The sequence below is a fragment of the Vulpes vulpes genome, chromosome 3, assembly GCF_048418805.1.
Source record: "Vulpes vulpes isolate BD-2025 chromosome 3, VulVul3, whole genome shotgun sequence".
In the NCBI taxonomy this organism is placed as follows: Eukaryota; Metazoa; Chordata; class Mammalia; order Carnivora; family Canidae; genus Vulpes; species Vulpes vulpes.
Genome location: NC_132782.1, coordinates 5,444,092 through 5,469,899, shown reverse-complemented (window position 1 = coordinate 5,469,899; position 25,808 = coordinate 5,444,092). Strand labels below are relative to the sequence as shown.

The 25,808-nt window shown below is 42.1% G+C and overlaps 1 long non-coding RNA gene across 1 annotated transcript; it reads right to left on the bottom strand.

Annotated features, from left to right (window-relative positions):
* Positions 1–7,645: 7,645 nt before the first annotated feature.
* On the bottom strand, positions 7,646–21,569 carry LOC140598105 (uncharacterized). Its single transcript, XR_012000234.1, has 3 exons — positions 21,286–21,569; positions 12,188–12,315; positions 7,646–7,836 (listed from the first exon to the last, which is right to left on the bottom strand). It is a non-coding gene; the product is annotated as an uncharacterized lncRNA (long non-coding RNA).
* Positions 21,570–25,808: the final 4,239 nt, after the last annotated feature.

Sequence of the window (25,808 nt, the reverse complement as noted above, 5' to 3'; positions counted from 1 at the left end):
AAAGTATTTCTGCATTCCTTTGCTGTAGACTATTCAATGCCAGACAATACCTGATTGGGAATTTCTGCATGGAAAGGATTTTTAAAAAACACATCACTATTAATAGGAAATTCAGTTTTTCCTTCTCTTGTCTTTTCTGCAATGCTATGTTTCAGATGCTTGTTTTTAAATGGATTGTCCAGGTTTCTTTTGAAGACATATTTGGCTGAAGGGATTGCCCACTGTCACTGTCCTGGGAGGCTCCTTATCTATTCTCGGCTCTAACTAGCATTTCCTTCTTTCGTAAAATACCACACAAATATCTGCATGGAATAGACACAAAGTGGGTCCTGATATTTGCCAGGGCTGACTCCTTGCAGGTAGCACCCAGGTCTGCTATATTAGCTGCCCTTACTGTACGCGGAAGTCTGCTGCAGTGAAAACACTAATGTATATTGAATACTATGTTCCAGACATTGTTGTGTTAATTCATGGTAACAAAAATACTATCATTGTCCTACTTTTACAGTAGAAGGGAAGAGCAGGGGAAAACAGCTGTTTTCAAGGCCCTGGAACTGGGAAGCAGCAGGAAATGGATCTGAACTAGGCTATGTGGTTCTGAAGCCCATGGTCTTAAACTCCACTCCAATTGTGTAGAAATGAAATACCAGGGGTGGTGGTGGGTGGATCTTTCATTTTCTGCTTTGTACAGTTCTGTAATTGGTTGAGGTGACTATTTCATAAAAATGCAAATCTGAGGAAAAAGAATAGAAAATACCCCAAAATATTTTTGAAAAACCAGGCAATGTTAAAGCTGAAAGTGACCCTGGAGATGATGTGGCCCAAAGAGGGAATTGTCTTTTTTTTTTTTTTTTTTAAGATTTATTTATTTTAGAGAGAAACAGAGAGAGAGAAAGGGCACACATGTGGGGAGTGGGGGAGGGGCAGAGCAAGAGGGAGAAAGTCTGAAGCAGACTCCCTACCAAGGACCCTGAGATCATGACCTGAGCTGAAACCAAGAGTCTGACAGTTAACCAAGGGCACCACAGAGGGAATTGTCTTGAAGGTGAAGCAATTGCCCCAGGCCAAACAGTTAAGTGCTGAAGGAGTACCTGGCTGTCATACTGTTTGTTTCTTCCTTTCAGCCCCACCTACAGGACGGTATTTATGCCAGGGCCCCCTGAGCGTGGAGCTGTGGTCTGAGGTGAACTTGCCCTATTTCACTTCACATTCCTCACTTAGCATAATATCCTCAAGGTCCATCCATGTCTTAGCAAATAGCAGGATTTCCTTCTTTCTCATGGCAGAGTGATGGTCCATTGTATACATATGCCACATCTTCTTTATCTATTCATGTTGATGAACCCCTGGGTTTTTGCCATGTCTTGGCTACAATGAATAATGCAGCAATGAACACGGAGGTACAGATATCCCTTTGATACTGTTTTTACCTCCTTTGGATATATACACAGAAGTAGGATTGCTGGATCACACAGTAGTTCTATTTTTAGATTTTTGAGGACCCTCCATATTGTTTTCCATTGCACCTGAACCAATTTACATTCCCACAACAGTGCACAAGTGTTCCCTTATCTCTGCATCCTTGCCAATACTCGTTATCTCTTATCTTCTCAATTATAGCCATTCTAACAAGTGTAAGTCAGAGAAAGACAAATACTGTATGATATCACCTATGTGTGGAATCTGAAAAAGCCACACTTGTAAACACAGAGAAGAAAATGGTGGTTATCAGGGTCTGGGAGGTGAGGAATAGGAGAGAAGTTGTTTAAGTGTATAGACTTGCAGTTAGTAGACAAATACATCCTGAGATCTAGTGCAGAGTAGAATGAATAAAAATAATCATATATAAGAATCATCAAACTCACCAAGGCTCTAGGTATTAATTATTCCTACTACAAAAAAGAAGTAATTATGTGACGTGATAGAGGTGCTAATTATCGTTACAATGACAATCATATTATATAAATGTAGCAAATCAACATGTTGTACCCCCTAAATTCACATGGTGTTTTATATCAGATATATTTCAATAAATAAAATACTCTCACCATCTCCTCTGGGCCTGCCTCAAGTACTTGGGGCTCTCATGCTGGCTCCAGGCTGACCACAGTGGTTTTTCTAGGCTACGTGTATGCCTACTGTTCGGACATGCTCCATATTTTTCCAATGTCCCTCCCAATCAAAGCATCTGCTTCCTTGAGCCTATCTGGAAAATGAGCCTAAGCTGGAAAAATGAATTCAAGTTAAGGAGTTAAGGACTGACACTATTTCCCCCCTCACATTTTATAGCTGGATTTTAACAGCAGTCATCAATGATTTAAAATGAAGGGTTTTTATTGGCATTGCAGTCGCCAGGCCTAGTGAGTGAAGAAACTGTTTAAGAATGTAATGCCTGGGGATCCTGGGGGGCTCAGTGGTTTAGCACCTGCCTTCAGCTCAGGTCGTGATCCTGGAGTCCCAGGATCGAGTCCTGCATCGGGCTCCCTGCATGGAGCCTGCTTTTCCCTCTGCCTATGTCTCTGCCTCTCTCTCTCTCTGTGTCTCATAGATAAAATACATAACATCTTAAAAAAAAAAAAAAAAAAAGAATGCAATGCCTCAGTTAATGTCCCTAGCAGCAAGAAGAATTGTTAAGCAGAAAGGAAGAACTAATTGCAGGCAACAGTAAATTCCATTCTCTGGAAGGCCAGTCAGAGACAAGCGATGTCAACCCCAAAGCCCCTTGTTCTTTCTCATCTCTTCCCCTCCTTGAAGAACTGCTTTCCTTTCTGACCATTTGCCAAGAGAAAGGGGGCTGGGACGTCACCACAAATGTCAAGACTTTCAGACAGGAGCTCTTTTCTGGGACAAATGTTTAGTTTTTATAGCATCATCCAGTGTCTCACTGTATTTGATGATTTTGCCCTTGTGCTGAACCTTCTTCAAAATAAGAGAGTGGTCATTTCCTCCTCCTGATTCCCTGAAGGCAATGTGGCAGACAAATCACTATTGTGTTGTTCTGGGATCACGGGGCATGCTGCTTGGATGTTATGTTTACTGGGAACATTTCTTCTCGGTAAATGTCTTCTGAAGCCCGGGCAACTTCCTGTCTTGAGTCGCGCAGTAGGCCGTGGTGGCCAAAGAGGAAGTGAGGGTCAGGGAGCAATTTTGATATCCTCATCCTGTATTTAGGATTCTAGCTTCCCCTTTTCTCCCCAGAGATTTTGTTCTGGAAAACAGCAGTTGTTTTCCATGGAACAAAGGTTTCTGGAAAGCAGGAAGGCCATCCTGGCAGAGCCCTGTGTGGAGCAAGAGCAGGGAGCAAGGTTCTAGATGCTCCGTGGGTGTGCTTTTCTGCTCGGGGGCCTCCGGGAGGCCAAGCCAGGATTCAGGGTATAGGATACAAAAGGGCAGGCCCAGGAGGTCAGACTGCACCCATGTCTGGCAGGACAGGGCTCCAGTCAGGGATTGCAGGGACACAGTAATTATGAAGGACCTTTGTAATCCAAAGCCTACAGATCTAGATCTGCTTCTTCTAGGAACACACATTTCTTTGGGTCTCTGTCACCTAAGAAATAAGGATAGTACACTTTCCTCTCTTATCTTTCAGAGGTAGTATACAGATAAAAATAAATAGGTAAATACGGGGCACCTGGGTGACTCAGGGTTGAGTGTCTGCCTTGGGCTCAGGGCGTGATCCCGGGGTCCTAGGATTGAGTCCTGCATTGGGACTCCTTCCCTGCAAGGAGCCTGGTTTTCCTTCTGCCTATGTCTCTGCCTCTCTCTCTGTGTCTCTCATGAAAAAATAAAATATTTTTTTAAAAATTTAAAAAAATAGGTAAATAAAAGGGAGTAAAAGCAAAGGTTACTACTGTTGGGAAAATGCAAAAGATTACTCTGCTCCCTCTACCACTCTACTTGTACATGTTCCATCAAGACAGAATGTCTACCCTTCCAGAGACAAGGGAGGACAGCTCGTAAAGATGCCAGTCCCTCCCTTGTAGAGCCTGGGCCCTGAGAAAACTCCTGGGGTTATGTGTGGGGCTTAGTATTTTCAGAGTGGATGCTATTAGAAGATAACATTAGATATTCAGGGAAAACATGTTTTGTGCTCAAATTAATTTGGGTAACATTGGATTAAAAAATTAAGCATATTCATTACTGTAGATTTTCTCAGAGCCTTTACTATGCTAATTGCACTGAGAGTCCCAAAGGGAGGGACATAAAATGCAGACTTTCCCAGATGTTTTTGATCATAAAGGAATATTATTCTCATGGCACAACTATTAATGGGTCTCAGAACAGAGTGGTAAATGCTGATGTTCATTCTTATGCCTTTGGTTATACAAAATTTCTCTAGTCTTTATTGATTTTGACTAAGATTATGCTGTTCTTGGTATCAACTTCATTAAAAAAAAATAACTAAAATTCATTCTCTCAAACTTCTACTTGGGGGGGCAGTGGTGGACATACCTTTCCTTATTCCTCTGTTAACTACAGCTGAAAAATCATGGACATTATATATATACCAAACATAAGAAGACTTTGAAAGGTGGAGAAAAGAAGGAGGACAGGTTAGAGAACTTGTGACTTGAGGAAAAACACAACAATGAGTTCTCTGAGTTTTCTTTTGCCTCAAACATCCAAGATTTGGGGCTGAATAAGTTGGAAGCAGCAACAAGCACAGGCAAAAAAGTTCCTGCATAAGTCTGTTTTCTCTGGCCAAAGGACCATGAAAGGGACTTTCTAAGACAGAAAAATTTTATTTATTTTTAAAATATTTATTTATTATTGTGCGGGGGTGGTGAGGAAAGGGAGAGAGAGAGAATCCTCAAGTAGATTCCCAGCGAGTGCAGACCCTGACAAGGGGCTTGATCCCTGAGCTGAAATCAAGAGTTGGACGCTGAACTGAGTGAGCCACCCAGGCGCCCCTAAGACAGAAAACTTTTGATAATAACAACTCTACTCCAGTCGGACACCACAGAAACAGATTGTGTTCCCTCTTCCACCTTTAGTAGTAAAAGCCAAGTGGGGAGCCTAGATTTCTAACCTTATGAGGCTATAATGAGGAGCCCCAACACTCCCACCAAAGTGATATTGGAGAAAACCAAGTAGGGAGCCAGGACTTTTATTCCTGCTGGCTGGTAATATTATACCCTCCGCTCCCATAGTGTTAGTGGAAACCACACAGGGAGCCTGGAGTTCCATGCTGACCCAAGAATAATACTACTTCTCCTGGGGGTGCTTGGATGGCTCATTTGGTTAAGTGTCTGCCTTTGGCTCCAGTGGTGATCTTGGGGGCCTAGGATGGAGCCCCACATGGGGCTCCCTGCTTAGCAGGGTGCCTGCTTCTCCCTCTCCACCCCCACCCCGGCTTGTGCTCTCTCTCTTGCTATCTCTTTCTCAAATAAAAATTTAAAAATCTGAACTTCTTGTTCCTCAATCCCCTACTGGGTAGTATCACAGGAGACATATTGGAGAGTTAGGATTTTCACCATAGTCCAGCGGCAAAGACTACCCCCAACAATGATGTCAGTGGAGACCATACTGGGAGCCAGAACCTCCATCCAGAGGTAATAAGGAGCCCCATCACTTGCAGATATCAAGAAAAGTTGAATGGGAAACCTAGAATTCTATCTTCACAGAGCAATAATGTGGCAGCATAAGACCCCCTTCCCCTGCTTGTGAAGCATCAAAGAAAATCAGCTAAAAATGTCCAAGTTTCAATTGGAAATTACTCATCATACCAAAAACCAAGAAGCTCTCACACTGAATACAAAAAGACAATTGATAAATGCCAACACCAAAATAACAGAGATGTTGGAATTATCTGATGATGATTTTATTTTATTTTTAAGTAATCTCTATACCCAACATGGGGCTCAAACTCACTATCCTGATATCAAGGGTCACATACTCTCTCAACTGAACCAACTAGCTGCCCCAGATAATGATTTTAATGCAATCATGATTAAAATGCTTCACTAAGACATTGTGAACATGCCTGAAATAAATAAAAACATAGAAAGCTCCAGCAAAGACACAGAAAATATCAGCAATGCAACATAAAAATAATATAATTAATTAATAATATAATACAATATAAAGAAAAATCAAATGGAATTTTAGAACTGAAAAACACAATAACCAAATAAAAACCCTCAATAGGGTTTTCTGCTCAACAGCAGAACAGAAGTGATAGAAGAAAGAGCAAGACACATAAAACTACAGATTCTGGAAGCTGAGGGAAATGTAGATAAGATAACCTCAAATAAATCCACATTAAGACATATAATAATCAAATTCCTAAAAACCAAAGACAGATAAAAAAAATCTTGGAAGCAACCAGAGAAAAACAACATCACACCTATGGAAAACAACTTATTTGAATGACAGTGGATTGCTTATCAGAAAAAATGGAGTCCAGAAGGAATCAGCATAATTATTTTAAAGTTTTGAAAGAAAAGAATTAGCATTAAGGTTAGCATTCTACAGCCAGTAAAAATAGTCTTCAGAAATGAAAGGGAGTTCAAGATATTTTAAGGTAAAGGGAAACCAACAGAATTTGTTGCAAGCAGACATATCCTAAAAGAATGGCTAAAGGAAGTTCTCTAACTGAAAGGAAATGAAAAAAGAAGGAATTTTGGAATATCAGAAAGGAAGAACATGGTAATCAAAAATATAGGTAATTATAATAGTCCTTACATTTCCTCTTGAGTTTTCTAAGTGATTTATGTTGGTTGAAGCAAAAATTACAGTATGTCTAACATGGTACTATATGTATATAGAGAAAATATTTAAGGCAGTTATACTGTAAACAGAGGAAAGTAAGGGGGTATAAAAAGATGTAAAGTTTCTATATTTCCCTCAAACTGGTAAATGACAACACTAGTAGACTGTTATAAATTATGTATGTATAATGTAATGCCTAGAGCAACCACTAAAAAAACCACTATACAAAGCAACACACTAAAAAACTATAGGTAAATCCAAATGGAATTCTACATAATGTTTAAGCAAGCCATTAGAAGTCAGAAAAAAGAAAAAGATATAATAAAGACAGAACAAACATAAGACAGAAATAAATGGCAGGCTTAAGTCTTAACATATTAATAATTGCTTTAACTGTATAGAGTCTATAAAACAGAAAAGACAGAGATCAGCAAAGTGGATCAAACAAACATGACCCAATTATATGCTGTCTATAAGAAAGTCACTTCAAATATGATGATAAAATCAGGTCAAAAGTAAAAGGCCAGTAGTATGGCTGTTAAAAAAAATAAAAACAAAAAGAAAAGAAGTGTTATGAGGGTATGGAGAAACTGGACTCTTGTGCGTTGCTGATGCGAATGTGAACTGCTGCAGCCACTATGGAAAACGTTATGGTGGTTCTTCAAAAGTTTTATCTATCTATCTATCTATCTATCTATCTATCTATCTATCTATTTATTTGCAAAAGACAGCGAGAGAAAGAGCATGAGCAGGGGGAGAGGGAGAAGCAGACTCCCTGCATAGGATCCAGGGCTGGATCCCAGGATCCTTAGATCACAACCTGACTGGGAGGCAAATACTTCACTGAGTCACCCAGGTGCCCTCAAAAAATTTAACATAGAATTACTATTTGGTGTTTTTTTTAAATATTTTATTTTATTTATTCATGAGAGACACAGAGAGAGAGAGAGAGGCAGAGACACAGGCAGAGGCAGAAGTAGGCTCCATGCAGGGAGCCTGACGTGGGACTCGATCCTGGATCTCCAGGATCATGCCCTGGGCCGAAGGCAGCGCCAAGCCACTGAGCCACCCGGGCTGCCCTAGAATTACTATTTGATTCAGCAGTTCCACTTCTGGATATTCCACCTAAAAGAAATGAAAGTGAGGATTTGAACAGCTATTTGGACATCCATGTTTACAGCAGCACTATTTATAATAGCCATAAGGCAGAAGCAACCCAAGTGTCCATTGAAGGATGAGTGGATAAATAAAATGTGGTCTATTCATATCAGGGAATGTTATTCAGCCCTTGAAAAGGAAGGAAATTCTGTCACATGCTAACACATGGATGAACCCTGAGGGCATTATACTAAGTGAAAGAGGCCAATCATGAAACGACATGTAAAGTAGGATCCCACTTATGTGCGGTAGGTAGAGCAGTCAAATTCAAAGAGGCAGAAAGTATAATGTTGGTTTTTAGAGACTGGTGGAGAGAGGAAAATGGGGAGCTGTGGTTTAATCAGTATGGTGTTTCAGTTTTGAAACATAAAAAGGCTCTGGATGTGGTGACAGGTGCACAATAAACAATTTGAATGCACTTAATGGCACTGACTTGTACACTTACAAATGTCTGAAATAGTGAAAAAAAAAAAGCCAAAGCACAGAAAAGGATGTATCATGTAAACATTAATCAAAAGAAAGCAGGTGGGACACCTGGGTGGCTCAGCAGTTGGGCGTCTGCTTTCCACTCAGAGTCCCGGGATTGAGTTCAGCATTGGGCTCCCTATGGGATCTTGCTTCTCCCTCTGCCTGTGTCTCTGCCTCTCTCTCTGTGTTTCTCATGAATAAATAAATAAAATCTCAAAAAAAAAAAAAAAAAAGAAAGAGAAAGGAGTGGCTATATTAATATTAGATAAAATACATGTCAGAACAGAAAAATGACTAGAGACAGAGAGGGCCATTATATCATGATAAAAGGGACAATTGACCAAGAAAACAATTTAGCAATATCCAATATATACCCTCCAAACAGAGCTACAAAATTATCTGAGGCACATAGACAAATCTATGATTATAGTAGGACACCTCACAACCTGTCTCTCAACACCTGACATAAACAACATCCCATAAACAACTCAGATATCTGAGTCTGATTTTGATACTTGCTCTGTCTCTTCAGATTGTATTTTCTGGCTTTTAGTATGCCTTGTAGTTTTTTGTTGAAAGCCAGACATGATGTACTGGGTAAAAGAACTGAGATAAATAGGCCATTAATGTACTGAGGAGGTATGGAGGGAGAGAGGTGTTTTATAGTCTTATGATTAGAACTCAGTCTTTTAGTGATCCTGTGCCCTTGGCTGTGACCTTCACAAGTGCTTCTCAATTTCCCCCTAGTTTAGGTGGGACAGGAAGTCAAGGGGGATATGGAATTAAGTATTTTTCTTCTCCCAGGCTGGTTAGGCTCTGTTAGGACCTTAATAGGTAAGGCTCTGGTAAAATAGTTTCCCTTGAGGGCAAGCGTTGTTAAGAACAGAATATTCTTGTGTATTTTTAAATGATACACATCCTCTCTTCCTAGAAGCACACGGGGATCTTCATGTGGGCTCACAAAATGTGTCCTCCCCTCCTCCACTAAGGGCTCACAAAATATGTATAGGGCTCACAAAAAAGGGAGTCCTCCCCTCCTCTACTAAGACTGGAGCCTCCTTGGAGATTTTAACTGTTAGAATTGAGATTGATGAATTATTGAGCCTCCACCAGTTCATTACAGTTTAGGTTTTTCTACCCCAGTAATGGTTCCCACAGAAGTTTTGCTCTGAGGGCAGCAGTTTATCCTGTGACCTCTCTTTCTTGGTGGGTCTAAGAAGAGTTGTTGATTTTCATTTGTTCAGCTCTGTACTCATTGTTGATTTAAGGATGGAGTGATGACTTCCTTACGTGCTGGACTAGAAACTAGTAGTCTAAAGGGTTGTTTAAAAGAAATTAATATAAAATTGTTTCTTTGACTTTGTATTTCACAAGTCACACATTAAACAAGCTACTTTTTTTTTTTTTAAGATTTATTTATTTATGATAGACATAGAGAGAGAGAGAGAGAGAGAGAGAGAGAGAGAGGCAGAGACACAGGAGGAGGGAGCAGCAGGCTCCATGCCGGGAGCCTGATGTGGGACTCAATCCCGGGACTCCAGGATTGCACCCTGGGCCAAAGGCAGGCGCCAAACTGCTGAGCCACCTAGGGATCTCCCAAACATACTACTTTTATTTTCCTTTTGGACAAACTGATCTTAAGGGATCTGAAGAGAAACCCCAGAGCCTAGACTTAGAAAACAGGACTCTGTTCTTTGCAAGGTCTCTTACTGTCAAGAAGAATATTTGCTGTGAGCTTAAAAGAAAACATCTACACAAGGGAGACAAATGAACACTGGTTGTGCTATCTTGGGGATAAGCATGCCCAGGGATGTTCTGATTTGATTCATCCTTCCTGAGATGCTACGACCCTTATAATGGTGCCCTAATTCAGTTTTCTCATAAGCACAAACTTTGAGAAAATTTAATTTACCTGAAGAGCGTGTAAGTAACCATTCCAGATAGGCTGTGCTTCAAGGCAAGGTGGTGTAGAGCCTAAGGAGCAAGTGCCACAGATTTGGACTGGATTGGCTCCCAGGCCAGGCCTCCACTATCTGCACTGTTTAATTTTTCACCTACTCCATTAGACAAAGCAGACACAAGCTCACCCAGATTCAAGGGAAGGGGACTGCTATGGACCGAATGTTTGTGTTTGCCCCAAATTCATATGTTGAAACCTCATCCTCAATGTGAGGGTAGTTAGAGGTGGGCCCTTTGGGAGGTGATTAGGTTATGAGGGTGGGGCTATCACAAGTGGGATTAGTGCCCTCATAAAAAAGACCCCAGAGAGCTCCCTCACCTCTTCTGCGTGTAAGCATACAGTGAAAAGATGGTCTTCGGTGAACTAGGAAGCAGAGCGTCATCAGTCACCAAATTTGCTGATGACTTGATCTTGGGATTCTCAGCCTCCAGAACTGTGAGAAATAAATTTATTTTGCCAAATTTATTTGGCATCCAGTCTATGGGTAGCAGCCCAAATGGACTAAGACAGGAACATAAGCTCCACCTTTCAATGGGAGGAGTGCCAGAGAATTTGTTACCATGGTTTATAACTGCCATTGATACCACAGACTCCATATAGGTCCTGATGTTCCTATGAAGTTCATTTTTCTATGCTATTATTCATTGGGGGAGGAAAAAAGGCTTTGAGCAGGAGGAACACACAGAAGTGGACAGATTTATTTTTATTTTTTGGCAACTAACACTGGTAGTAGAGAGCAGGATGTTGCCAGATTTACCTGCTTGCTTGCTTGCTTCCTTGATTTATTTTATTTATTTACTTATTTATTTATATTTTAAAAAGATTGTATTTATCTATTTGAGAGAGAGAGAGAGAGAGAGCGCGTGAGAACGCGCGCATGAGTAGGGGTGGGTAGATAGAGGGAGTGAGAAAAGTAGGCTCCCCGCTGAGTAGGGAGCCTGATATAGGGCTCTATCCCAGGACCCCGAGATCATGACTTAATCCAAAGTCAGAAGCTAAACCAACTGAATCATCCATGGGCTTCATTACCTCCTTTATTTTTCTTTCCCTGCAGCTGCAGTCTGAATACTTAAGAAGGGTGGGCACCTATGGCTTTTTGTTTTCTAAATTAACCTCCACTACTCTCAGCTAAAAGGTCACTCCATTCTAGTGTATATTGAGTTGAATAGTATCTGCACCCACCCCAATTCATTTCTATATGGAACCTCAGAATGTCCTTTTATTTGTAAATTGCCTTTTGCAAATGTAATTATTAAGGATCTGGAATTATTAAGGTCCTTCTAAGAAGAGGAGAGAACAAAGAGAGACACTTGAAGAAGAAGGAGGCAGAGGACGAGTTGTGCTGGTACAAGCCAAGAACACCTGGGGTCATGAGACACTAGAAGAGGCATGGGAGTATCTTCTAGAGCCTTTGGAGGGAGCATGACCCTGCTGACACTCTGACTTAGACTTCTAGCCTCTAAAACAATGAGAACAAATTTCTGTTGTTTTAAGCCACTCCATTTGTGGTACTCTGTGATGGTAGCCCTAGGAAATTAATATATATGATAAATGAAGAAAACCCATCGACAGGAACTTTGGACTCAGAAAAATTAAAGCAAAGTTTATAACCTCAGCAGTACTGAAATTTTTGGATAGATAATTCTTTGTTGGTGGTGGTAGGGGGCTGACCTGTGCATTATGGGATATTTAGCAGCATCCCAGCCTCTACCCAGTAGATGTCAATAGCATCCCTATTTCAGTTGTCACAACCAAAAATTTGTATAGTTTGCCAACTGTCCCCTGGAGGCAAAACAGCTCCCTGGTTGAGAATCACTGCATTAGAGAGAGAAGCATGTGACATGGAGACAACTGCTCTGAAGAATCAAGAACAAACACTTAAGTTCTTACCTTTGGGTTGTCCTATAGGCTGGTAAAAGAGGTAATAAAATTGCTTTGATGATGCTCTTGGTTGTCTCTTCTGCTGATTTCTTTCTCTTTCTGCTGTGGCACACTCTATAGCTCATCTTCTCCAAAGGCTGTCTTGTCAGTGAGAGAGAGAGAGAAAGAGAGAGAGAGACTGGGTGATTGCAGAGCCCAACATGGCCTTACCAAGCCTTGGCTGGGGCCCTCCTAGGAGGCCATATTAGAAATTAGTTTCCCCTGGGGCCATAGCTTTTGTGGCTGGGAGGAGGAGTCACACATCTGAACCTAATTTGGCTTTTGGGGAATAGCTATGGGGGACAAGGGAGAGAAACGCTGTATGTAGGTATACCTCGATTTCTCAGAGGCTCAATTCTTCAGAAGACATCTGGTTAAGACCATACTTATACATCCATTGACTTTTTTCCTCCTTTAATCTTGACATTGTTCGTTTTCATTGCTAGAGTCAGCTCAGTAATTGTTAAGGTGTAGTTGACTTTTTTTTATTTGTATGACAGGAGTCCCTACTGTGTAGCTAGTAGGAACTACAGATGATCCCTGCCTTCACTGGAATCCCTCACTATGGCTTTAACATTTCAGGGTGTGGGACCGGCAGGGAGAGGAGATGGGCCCAAAGACAAACCACAAGGAAGGGAAGCAAGACACCTGGGCAATTCACAAGAATAACCTGAAAACAGCTATCTGTCTTGATTTCCTGATTTTTTTTTTTTCTGCCTTGGTTCTTTGAGTGGGAAGGCCATGCATAAAAGTGAGTCAGCAGTTAGCACACCACCTAGTTCTGGGCAATATTTGGGGCACCTCTGCCCTTTCTCAGGGTTTTAGTGTCCAGGAGACAATAAGACACTGACCCATATTTGGTAGGAGAACTCACCAAGGCCCTTTGCGGCCCTGGGCAAAAGCGATTTCTGTTCTAGACTCTGTACATTACATACACACCCCTCGGTCATGCACAACCTGTTTTGCTGGCAGAGTCTAGACTCAAACTCCTCAACAACTGCTCTCCAGATCAATACTGCTGAGGCACCATGGAGAAGCTTCTCCATACCTCTTGCACTATGAATTTAAAACTTAAAAGTGTTACAGAAGGCCAGGAAAGTATAGGTAGAACCATGGCCTGGGTCAGAGACAGATCTTGTTTCAGAGTGCAGGGAGAATTTCAATAGTGAGAATGCTCAAGAAAAAGAAAAGTCATAAAGTAGTGTGTCAGATCTTCATCCTCAGGTAGTGTGAATGCAGTAGATAGTCCTATCACAAAGTCCCCACTTGTGAGAGGCACCCACTTATTGTTTCTCTTAAAGTTTTCTCCCCAGCCCCTGTGGGTCTGCACTTTATTCTGAAATGATTATTAGAGTCTAGTACAAGTATGGTTCTGAAAAGTAGTAATGAAGGGAAATCCTTTCAGGGGACAGAAGTTCAGTCTGCAAATCTGGTTGTACACATTTTGTAGGAGAGATGGCCTGAAATCTAGATCCAGTCTGCTATAGTCTGTTTGGGTTGCTATAACGAAATGCCAGCGACTGCCTGGCTTATAAACAAATTATTTCTCACAGTTCTGAGGCTGGAAAGTCCAAGATGAAGGTGTTGGTAGGTTCAGTGACCGGTGAGGCCCATTTCCTGGTTCTTAGGTGACCGTCTTTTTGCTATGTTTACATGGCAGAAGGGGTCAGGGTGTTCTCTGGTGTCTCTTTTATAATGGTTGTAGTTCCATCCATGAGGACTCAACACTCATGACCTAATTGCCTCCCAATTTCCCTTCCTGATACTCTCACATTGGGGATTAGGTTCCCACAATTTTAGGGGAAACACAAATATTCAGTCTATGGCACACCCTATGCTCAACTGTCTTCTGAATTATTGTCTAGTCTCTTGAACTATTCATATTTTTCCTTTTTGTTTCTTTGTGCTGTATTTGGGTAATTTGTTTAGAACTACTGTCCAATTCAGTAATTCATACCTCAGCTCCAGTAAGCTATTTAACCTTTTGATTGACATTGTTTATTTAAATTATATTACTTTTACTTTCTAGGAAATCTACTTGGGTCTTTAAAAGATATAAGTAGTCATTTTTGAAGGCATATTTCTCAGTGCATGTTTAAACATTTTATCTTTGATGATATTAAATGCTTATTTGGAATTTTTCTCTGATAATGTCAACATTTGATGCATTTTTTCACCTGTTTCTCGGTGACTCTTATTCAGGGTGGCTTATTTCCTTGTGCATTATGTAACTTAGTAATATTATATAATCCATTTTGAGTTAATTCTTGTGAAGAGTATAAAGCCTGTGTCTAGATTCATTGTTTTGCATGTGGATGCTCTGACATTCCAGCACCATTTGTTGAAAGACTATCTTTGTTGCTCCATTGCATTGCCCTTGCTCCTTGTCAAAGATCAGTTGACAGCATTTATGTGGGTTTATTTCTGGGAAAGCTCTCTATTCTGTTCCTTGAATCTATTTGTCCATTTCTTCTTGAATATCACACTGTCTTCATTATTGTGGATTCATAGTAGGTTTTGAAGTTGAGTAGTGTCAGTCTTCTGACTTTCATCTTCTCATTCAATATTAAGTTGGCTAGGGGGCCTGGGAGTCGGTTGAGCATCCAACTCTTGATTTCAGCTCAGGTCATGATCTCAGGGTCATGGGATTGAGCCCTGTGTTGGGTTCCATACTCTGCAGGGAGTCTGCTTGGGATTCTCACCCTCTCCTTTTGGTTTTTTTCATCCCCATTCCCCACAACACGCACCCTCTCTCTCAAGTAAATAAATAAATCTTAAAAAAATTAAGTTGGCTATTATGCTTCTTTTACCTCTCCATATAAACTTTAGTTTATTGATATTGATAAAATGACTTGCTAAGATTTTGAATAGGATTGCATTGAATGTATAGATCAAGTTGGGGAAGATCTGGCATTTGACAATATTGAGTATTTCTAACCATGAACATGGAATTTCCCTCCATTTATTTAGTTCTTCTCTCATGTCTTTTAAGAGTCTGTAGTTTTCCTCCTACAGATATTTTTAATTATTTTCTTCAATTTATACTGAAAGTATTTCATTTTTTGAGGTCTAAATATAAATGGCAATGTGTTTTTAATTTCAAATTCCACTTGTTTATTGCTGGTATAAAGGAATGCAAATGCTTTCTGTATTAACTTTGTATCCTGCAACATTGCTATAATCATTTATAAGTTCCAAATTTTTTTGTCATTGTTGATTAAGATTTTCTACATAGACAAAATGTCATCTTAAAACAAAGAGTTTTTATTTCCTTTTCTTGTCTTATTTCATTAGTTAGGACTTCCAGTATGATGTTAAAAAGCAGTGGTGAGAGTGGATATCCTTATCTTGTTCCAGACATTAGTGGGAAATCTTCAAGTTTCTCACTATTAAGAAAGTTATAGATTTTTTTTGTAGGTGTTATTAATTTGAGGAAGTTCCTCTCTATTCCTAGTTTGCAGAGATAATTTAATTTTTTAAAGATTTTATTTATTTATTCATGAGAGACAGAGAGAGGCAGAGGGAGAAGTAGGCTCCCTACAGGGAGCTTGATGCAGGACTCAATCCCAGGACCCCGAGATCATGTCCTTGAGCTGAAGGCAGATGCTCAAACACTGAGCCACCCAGGTGTCCCGAGATATTTTTATTTTAAAATTCTCAGCATGCTTAAAAAATAAAAAAAATTAAAAAAATAAAATTCTCAGCATGTATTTCCTTGGCCAGATAAACAGTGCTTATTCCAAATATCAAAGGGACACTTGTTGATCATGAATATTTAGATGAAATTATACACACACACACATACCACACTTTCTTTACTGTGGCAAAAAAAAAAAACCTTGAAATTTACTATCTTAATAACTATTTTTAAGTGTATGGTTCAATATATTATTAGCATGTTATTAATATATATATTAACATCATATATGTAGCTAACATCATTATAGTGTTAAGTATATTCACATTTTTGTGAAACTGATCTCCAGAATTTTTTCATCTTGTAAATCTGAAACTCTACACCTATTAAGCAACTTTTCCTTTCTCCTTCCCTCTAACCCGATACCACCATTGTACTTTCCATTTTTTTACATTTGGCTACTTTATATATATCATATAAATGAATTCACAGTATTTTTTGTGTGATTCATGTATTTCACTTAGCATAATGTCGTTGAGGTTCATCCATTTTGTAGCGTATGACAGGATTTCTTTTTCAAAGTTTCAATGATATTCCATCATATATATAGCACATTTTGTTTACCAACTCACCCATCAATGGACATTTGGATTGTTTACATCTCTCGACTATTATATATAGTGCTGTTATAAATATAGTGTGCAAATATCTCTTCAAGAACTTGCTTTCAATTCTCTTGGATATATACTCAGAAGCACCATTGCTGGGTCATCTGGTAATTGTTTTTATTTTTGGGGGATCCTCCATACTGTTTTCCATAGGAGCTGCACTAATTTACAATCCCACAAATAGTGTACAAGGGTTCCAATTTCTCCACACCCTTGCCAACATTTATCTTTTAAAATTATTTTTTATGTTTTTAAGATTTTATTTATTTATTTATGAGAGACAGAGAATGAGGCAGAGACACAGGCTGAGGGAGAAGCAGGTTCCATGTACAGAGCCTGATGTGGGACTTGATCCTGGGACTCCAGGATCCCACCTTGGACCGAAGGCAGGCGCTTAATCGCTGAGCCACCCAGGCATCCGCATCCCGTGGATTTTGTTTTTAAGAAATCTCTATACCCCCCCCCCCCAAAAAAAAAAAAAAAGAAATCTCTATACCCAACACGGGGCTAGAATTCACAACTCTAAGATCATGTGACTCTAAAATCTAAAAGTAGATGATGATTCACATGCTCTACTGACTGAGCAAGCCAGGCACCCATTATTTTTTGATAGTAACTATCCTAAGGGTGTGAGCCAAAATCTCTTTGTGGTTTTAATTTGCATTTCTATGATTAGTGTTGTTGAGCATCTTTCATATGCTTGTTGGCAATTTGTATATCATCTTAGGAAAAGTATGTATACATGTCTTTTGCCCATTTTTTAATTGGGTTATTTGATTTGTTTTATTGTTGTTGTCATCTCTAAGTTCTGATATGTGGTTCTTAACAATAGTCAACAGGGAGCAGTGTATTCACAACAGTTGCATGTGGTAATTGAGGAACTTTTGCAGTATTAATTTATATTAATTTATTTAAAAATATTTTATTTATTTATTCATGAGAGACAGAGAGAGAGAGAGAATGAGAGAGAAAGAGAGAGGCAGAGACACAGGCAGAGGGAGAAGCAGACTTCATGCAGGGAGCCTGATGTGGGACTCGATCTTGAGTGATCTCCAGGATCACGCCCTGGGTTCAAGGCAGGTGCTAAACCGCTGAGCCACCCAGGGACCCAATTTATGTTACCTTAAATTTGTACATATGATGGCATACAGTTAACATGCATGACATGAAGATGGTTATTTGGGGCACCTGGGTGGCTCAGCGGTTTAGCACCTGCCTTCAGCCCAGGGTGTGATCCTGGAGACCCAGGATCAAGTCCCACATTGGGCTCCTTCCTTAGCAGGGAGTCTGCTTTTGCCTCTCCCTTTGCCCCTCCTCCCTGCCTGTATTTTCACTCTCTCAAATAATGAAAACCTTAAAAAAATAAAACAAAGACTGTAACAAGAGACAAAGGATACTATATAATCATCAAGCAGACAATCCAACAAAAAAAACATAACAATTGTAAATGTTTATGCCTCCAACATGGGAACACCCATAAACATAAAACTGTTAATAACAAATATAAAGGAACTAATTGATGATAATACAATAACAACGGGGGACTTTACACCCCACCTACATCAATGGACAGGTCATCCAAATAGAAAATCAACAGGGAAATAGTAGCTTTGAATGATTTACTGGAACAGAAGGGTTTAATAGACCTAGTCATAACATTCCAATCTGAAACAGCAGAATGCACATTCTTTTCAAGTGTATGCACATGGAATGCTTTCCAGAATAATCATATATTAGGCCATAAAACAAGTCCCAACAAATTTGGAAAGATTGAAGTTATACCATGCATCTTTTCTGACTATACTGCAATGAAACTAGAAATCAACCACAAGTTAAAAAGAAAATTATTTTGGTAACCAGGTGGACATGCATCTAGAATTGTAAAGTTTAATTTTTATTGAAATGGGTAATAAAGTTTAATCAAGTTTGAAAGTAAAATTAATGTCAGCTTTATTTAAATTCTTAGGTTTAAAATATGGTATTAATTAGAATCTATATTTTGCCTTTTATAATTTTGATTATATTAGAATATTTTGGAAACATGAAAAGTAATTTATATTTTTGATTTTTACATGCACTTTAGTTTAAATTTTGGTAAAAATATATTCCTACACTTTGAATATACATTTAAAGACAATTACATTTTCTTATATAATTTTTAATATGAATAGAACACACTATACATAAAAATACTGATCATAACTACATCATTAATGATTTTGTCAAAATGAAGGCAAAGAGAGCATTATATGAAGAAATACTTAGAATAATGAATTATGTTTGTGTTTATTACTCATCCAAATAATGCTAGCCTCCAGATATGTGCAGTAATTAAAATCAGTCATATCTGATATTTTATAAACTTTTGGTCATATAAAAACCATATCTTTAGGCATTGTTTAAAATTTTTGTTGTTATGAAGATTATCTCATTGAGATAAATATATGAGACATTTTATATAACAATATTACAAGATTTAGATCTTTAAAATGTCTATATATTTAAATGATATGTGGCCTTCGTTTGTATTTCCCTGTTCACTGCAAATGTTAAGGGCAGCCCTGCACTTTTTGTGCCTCTAATCATGTTAGAGGCCAAGCAAACTAATGGCAAGCATCAATTGAGTGCTTATTGTAGGCCAGGCACTATGTGAAGCGCTTACATGCACTATCTCAGCAAATCCTGCAATAACTCATTTTATACGTGATGAAACTAAGACTCAGTGGGCCATGTGCTTTGCCCAAGGTCACCCTATTTAGCGGATGAGCTCCGACAATGTCTTATCCACCTCACTCCAAAATCAGAACTTCTAACTTGAGCCTCATAAATACAGGTTCTTATAGAGGAAGGAGGGGTGGTCGCTTCTGCCATGGTACATAGCCAGATCCTCAGGGTTTCATTTTCTCTCATTTTAGCCCAAGGCAGAAAAGTTGTTAGCTATGCCTGATGATTCATCTGGGGACTTTATAGAACAAGGACCCACTCGGGTCCTACTCATCTAAACCCATCTCTTGCTTGGTCTTAGGAGGTCGGCCCAAGGGAGCGTCTCTGGCACAGGTGCAGCATGTCACCTTTATGCTCAGATCTACCAGAGCTGGTGTCTGTCTTTCCCTCTGTTCTCTTTTGTGTCTGGGCTTCAAACCTCCCCTGGGCCAAGATAAAAGACTGTTTCATCCTCCTCCCACATGTGAAGAAAAATAAAAGATAGCTCTTCTTGGCTCATTCACATCATGGACCCACTCAAACCCTGCGGGAGAACAGGACATGGATTATAGATAAAGCTTAAATCCATTTTTGCAGGAATTATGCGGCTTACAAATGAAGGCAATATCTGTGTTTGCACAATGGCTACCTTGGGGCCTTTATGGCTTTAATGAAATTCTATACATCAAAGCTTTTTAAAAACTTCTGAGTCAAGAACATACAAACTGACCTCTATTCCCCTGGGCTCCAGGAACCACAGTGAGAAGTGCTAGGCAGTGGAGTGGAATGGGTATTGGCCAGGCCAGAGGACTGGGGCTCCCTGACAGGTGGAGCCTCCTGATGCTAGACATGTTACCCCCAGGGGCACGGAGTCCTGGTCAGCCCTCTGCCCCCTCAGGCATATGCAGAGTAAGAAGGAACCCGGCTGATCATCTGTAGTTCTCCAAATTGTTACAGGAACCCCGGGGTCCGAAAGACCTTCTCAGGGGGAACACAGGCCAAAATTATTCTCTTCATAATACTAATGTCATTTTCCCTTTTCACTCTCTCACTAGCGTACAATGGCACATCATGAAGACATGATGTATGATGTCAGAACAGATTGAATCTAGAAGCAGGTATGAGACTAGCTATGTTGTTAAGCCAGACATTAAAGAGATTTTCAAAAATGTAAAGCAATGCCATTCTTCTGATTCATTTTGTTTTGGAAATGATAGTTCTTTTCCCTAAAATGTGTAACTTACGTTAGCATGTAATGAGTTTGTTTTTAAATAAGTTATTAAATATTTAAAAGTTTTCAGAGTTTAAAATTTCTAACATCATAAATTTCAATAGATATAGCCCACATATACAAGAATACTCTGGGTTTCTCAATATGTTCTAAGAATGTAAAGTGATCCTCAGGGGTGCTTGGGTTGCTGTTAGTTGGGGTCTGCCTTCGGCTTGGGTTGTGATCCTGGGGTCTGGGGAGCAAGCCCCACATCATGCTCCCTGCTCAGCGGGGCGCCTGTGTCTCCTCTCCAGCCCCCTGCACTGTGCTTTCTCTAATAAATAATCTCTTTAAAAAAAAAAAAAAAAAAGGAAAGAAAAGGGTCCTGAGACCAAGAAGGTTGAGAATTACTGAAGCTACTGAGTACAAAGAACACCCCTACATCATTCAGAATCAGTACCTGTGATCTTATTATATCCCTATTCCCTACAGCTACAAAATAAATAAATGGGTCTAGATTTTAATTAGGCTACCTTATATTTAAGGGAAACTTAGTCTAATAAGATAAATTTTGATCATGAAAGTATAGAATATGTAAGTAAAAAAGAAGCCTCACCTGAGTGAGGAAAAAATAACTGTTATCTACTTTCATATTGCACAGAGTTCTGCTGAAAACTCTTAGTGAAATAGGTACCCACGCCCCCAAAGAGAAGGTTCTTTGGTCTAATAAAGCTGAGAAACCCTGGATTCCGAATCCAGCGTTTACTACAAACTTGTCGGAGCCTTCAGCACAAGCACTAAAGATACCGTGACTCTCCGGGACACACTGTGCTGCGTGTACCAGACTCACCGGACCATAAAATTCTTCTTAGGGACAATCTGTAGAACTGATCTTCTGAGAAACATGGGAAAGGTCTGCGTCGGGCACAAGGCTGGCGCGGTCTCCCGAGCGCTGAGGGCGGCCCGGTACCGGGAGTCGGGCTGGGGTGACGGGGCTGCGCAGTGCTCAGCCGGCCCACGGGTGGGAGGGGCCTGGAGCCCAGGGCAGCCCTGGGGAGAGCGCAGGAAGCTGACGTTTGTGGACCAGGGTGGAAACCAGGGAGGCCTCGGTGCGCGCGGAGGGGCGCCTGCCCTTCTTCCCCGCTCTCCGCAGCGGAGGGGCCCTCGCTAGTCCGAGAGGGTCGGGGGACGGCCCTGCGCGGCCACCCGCGAGGCCTCCCTCAGCTGTAAAATGGCGTCAGGGGCGGCGCGCCCTCAGCCTCGGGGTGACCTAGCGCACGTGAGGGCTCTTCGCAGGGCCTGACCCTCAGCGGAAGGACGGCGGCGTTACTTCCAGGGCCGCGCCGCACCCCTCGCTGGGCTCGACGGTCGCCCCTCTCTGGTCTCCCGGCCGGCACGCGGCCTCCACACCCGACCCCGCCGGCCGCGCAGGGCGCTCCCGGAATCCGTCCGGGCCGGGGGCGGGACTTCCGCGCGCTGAGGCGCGGCGGCCTGAGGCGGGGCGGCCGGACGCGGGCCTCCTCTGTCTGGAGTGCGGGCACGTGTACGTAGTGACGCGCCCACAGCCTGTGCGGCCGCGAGCGGGACTGTGGGCCGCGGGGCCCCCGCCGGGCAGCGCTTCGGGCCTCCCAGGGGTGGAGCGGCCTCGAGGGCCACCTTCCTCCCGCCCTCTCCGCACGTGGCCTCTTCCCGAAGAGGAGCGAGGACTAGAGCGGGAGCGGAGCGCGAAGGGCAGCCGGAGGTGTGTCGCGGCGCCTTCCGGGACGTCCGCGGCCCCCTCTCCAGACTCGCAGGCAGTGAGTGGCCGTCGTGGGGAAGGTCTTTCTCCACCGAAGCTGGGCCACGGGAGGCCCTTCTCCCTCTGAGGCCGCGCGGCCGCCCGGGGCCCCGCCGGCCCACCCCCGCCCCCAGCCCGGGCGGCCCCGCGGAGGGCCGGTGACCGGGTCCCGAACCGCGGCCGTGCTGAGCGCCGACTGCTTCGTGAGCGGGCCGCCCGGTACTTCTCTGGTTTTCAGAACATCGGCTTTCGTTTGAGCACATCAGGTGTTTGCCAAGGCAAACGTTAAAACTGGTTTGCGTTCTGAGCCCGATTTGGCCCCGATTTGGCCCGGGAGCTGGTGGGACTTGGGAGGGGGTGCCCGGCGCGGAGGGGGCTGTCCCATGGGGTCAGGGGCGTAAACGCGGAGTGTGAGAGGCCCCAAGCCTCCTGGTCTCCGCAGCGAGGCCCCGGGGGCTGACGGCGGCTCCAGAATCCCGCAGGTCGATGTGAACGTGCGGTTTTTTTCTCTTGTAGGTCGGAGGATTATCCCAAGGACTAAGCGGAATAACGGGGATGAGGCCCTCAGCACAGGCTTGACCCTAGTAAAATCTCCGCAGAGGGTTATTCTTGGGTTTGTTTTGACCCCAAAGCAGTGAGAGAAACCCTCTCTTGTTTCTCCGTCTCTCACCTGACCTCCTCCTGTGCTGGGTTCAGACGGTTTTCTCCTTAACCCCCTGCCATTGCCATTTATTTCCTGGCACCTTTGCTTAGAATTAATCTGAAGGTCAGCTGAGTCCCTCTTGCTCTCTGAGGCCTTCCCTGGCAGCCCAACTCCCACTTGATGGCTTCAGGGGGGCTCAGGTTCTTGAGGGGACGGCAGCCTCCTCAGCCTCCAGGTTTATCTGGGATGACCCCCAGACTCACAGTGAGTTCAGGTGACGCGCCCGAGGAAGGCTTCTGCTGCTGGGAGTCAGGAGCACGCTGGGCTGCAGGCCTGTGCCTCGGCCAGTCATGGACCGAACATACGATGGCTGTCGCTACTTTGCCAGGTTTTACCCGTGGAAACTTTTTAATATAATCCTACGTGGACATACGGCATAGAAACTGCTGATGGTGCACTGCTGTCTGTACAGTGGGGAGATGGGTCCAGAGTCCCTCCACTTGACTCCTCAGGTGCTTTTGTGGACTCTCATGGCTTTACCCCCTGGAGATTGGAAGTCCTAATGAGGGCAGGGTTTCGGCCACAGAGTACTGATGGTAACTGGCTTTTGATGGTTAACCTCTAAGCTATGAGATGGAACAGCCGATTGAAACTGACCTGCTGGGGACAACCTGAACTTGAGAAATTTCATCCATTTTTGGTTATCTTTCAAGTCTAAGGAGGGATGGGTATAATGGTTTCTCCCCAGGCAGGGAATTAATACAACAACAGGTCTCTGGCCTGGAGCCTACATAGGAGCCAAAGTAATGGGAGTGTAGGGATCACCTCATAGAATCACCTGCATCCTACACAGAGACTGATTGTGACTTCCCCTTATCCAATCTCCTTGTTTTCCTTATCAACAGAATCCCTACATGAGTAGAGATGGCAATGGGCCCAGGTAAAAATAAGGTGGACAGGTGAGGCTTATAGGAAAGTTCTTTCAAGAGAATGACCTTAAAGGTTCTACTTTCCCACTCCTCTCTGCTTATTGAAGACTGAAGATGTGATGGATGGAGCTTCAGCAGTCAGCTGGGAAACCACAAGGATGAGGCCCATGCCCCGAGATTACGATGGAGCCAGGATCCATGAGGACCTTATAGAGCCACCAAACCAGTGTTGGTCTGTTTTCCTATGTTCAATATATGAAGGAGAGAAAACCCAAAACCTTCTATAACTCATCTTGTTGAAGCCACAACTTTGGGGAAACGTTGTTATTATCAGTCAAGTATAATTCCTTAGTGATGGTACATCACTACTATGACCCAGTGATGTGGACCTAGAGGACAATATTTTTTTTTTTTTTTAAGATTTTACTTATTCATGAGAGACACACAGAGGGAGAGGCTGAGACACAGGCAGAGGGAGAAGCAGGCTGCCTGCAAGGAGCCCGATGTGGTACTTGATCCAGGATCCCAGGATCACGCCCTGAGCTGAAGGCTGACGCTCAACCGCTGAGCCACTCAGGCATCCCTAGAGGACAATATTATTAATTTCAAGTGGCATTGGACCAGCTTTTCTCCAGTGAAGATGTTCTATAATGGCAGACTTGGAGAGTTTCAATATAATCTCACATTTCCTTTGATAGTTTTTCTTCATAAAAGAATTATCAAAGAAACAATTAAAAAGTAGGCACATGAGAGGAAAATGAAAAAAGAGGCACCAAATTATTTGCAAACTGAATAAATACACCACTATCTTTTGACCATAGTTTACAGGCAAGAATGAGCCTTCCTTCTGGTCACTGAGGCCAGAGACATAATTGTAGTGATGTTGGTGGGCATGTAAATATTTTAATCCTTTAGCTATGGAAGTGCTTCCTGGTTTGTCTTCACAAAAATTTTTTGTAAAGGCTTGAAATACATTCCTCACAACACAACCATCCCTACAATGGCCAGATCTCCTCCTATGATGTAATTTCCAACCTGGAGCCCATCTGGATTGAATTCTTTCCTCTAGTCCTCAGGAAGCCCGGCATACCTCATTCAGCTCATTCTCATACCTGGGAAGGAAAGAGATTCCTGGGATTGGGCTGGGACAGCACTGACTCTGAAGAACCCTGAAGAGAGGTCCTAGAGGGATGTCATCCTCCCTGAAGTCATTTTATTGGATTAGTACTCAGTGGATGGCAGCTCATCAAGGCCAGAGCTCAACATGTTACATTTTATTGCCAGCAAATGAAGGCAGATTTCAGGGGTGTTGCCTTTGGGGAAGCAAATGAACAGTTATAGGGCATTTCTGAAGGAAGAATTGGATATTTTCCCACTGATCTCAGAATTACACCTTTGACCCAGTGCAACTTGTTTAGTTGTATTTTACAAGGCAATGCATTGGTCAGCTCTGGAATCACTGGGACGTGAATGGAGAGTGAAATAGTCCATTGTATCTTAAAGTCTTTATCAAAATTCCCCCAACCATTGGCTGGGCTTTAATAATGAAAGAGCTAGTTATGGCTCATGCAAATGATTATGATAGCACAAAATGCTTTTTAGTGATTTTGTGTTAGAATTAGGCAACAGCAATAGACACAAACAGCCACTTAAGGGACATGCCAGCTGCTTCCATCGAAGCTGCTGACATTAAAACGGGGAATGGCATTAAAACAGATACAATTCAAGTCATAGTTTGCTTGCTAATAATTTCCTTTTTATGTCTATAGGCTTGAAGGATTGTCCGGAATAAGTGAATTCATAAAGACAACAAGTTAAGTCAAACCCTAGGGCAGATGAACAGTCAACTGTTACCACAGGATGAGTGAGGCTGGAGACAAAAGTCACAATCTTCTAAAGTGAGGCAGAATTGAGAATATTCTGAGACAAGCTGAGAAGTATTACTCCGTATGGATGGCAGCTCCTGGCTACACACAGTTCTGTGAGGCTGAGTCCATTCCTTGGCACAGGTCAGCAAAGGGCAG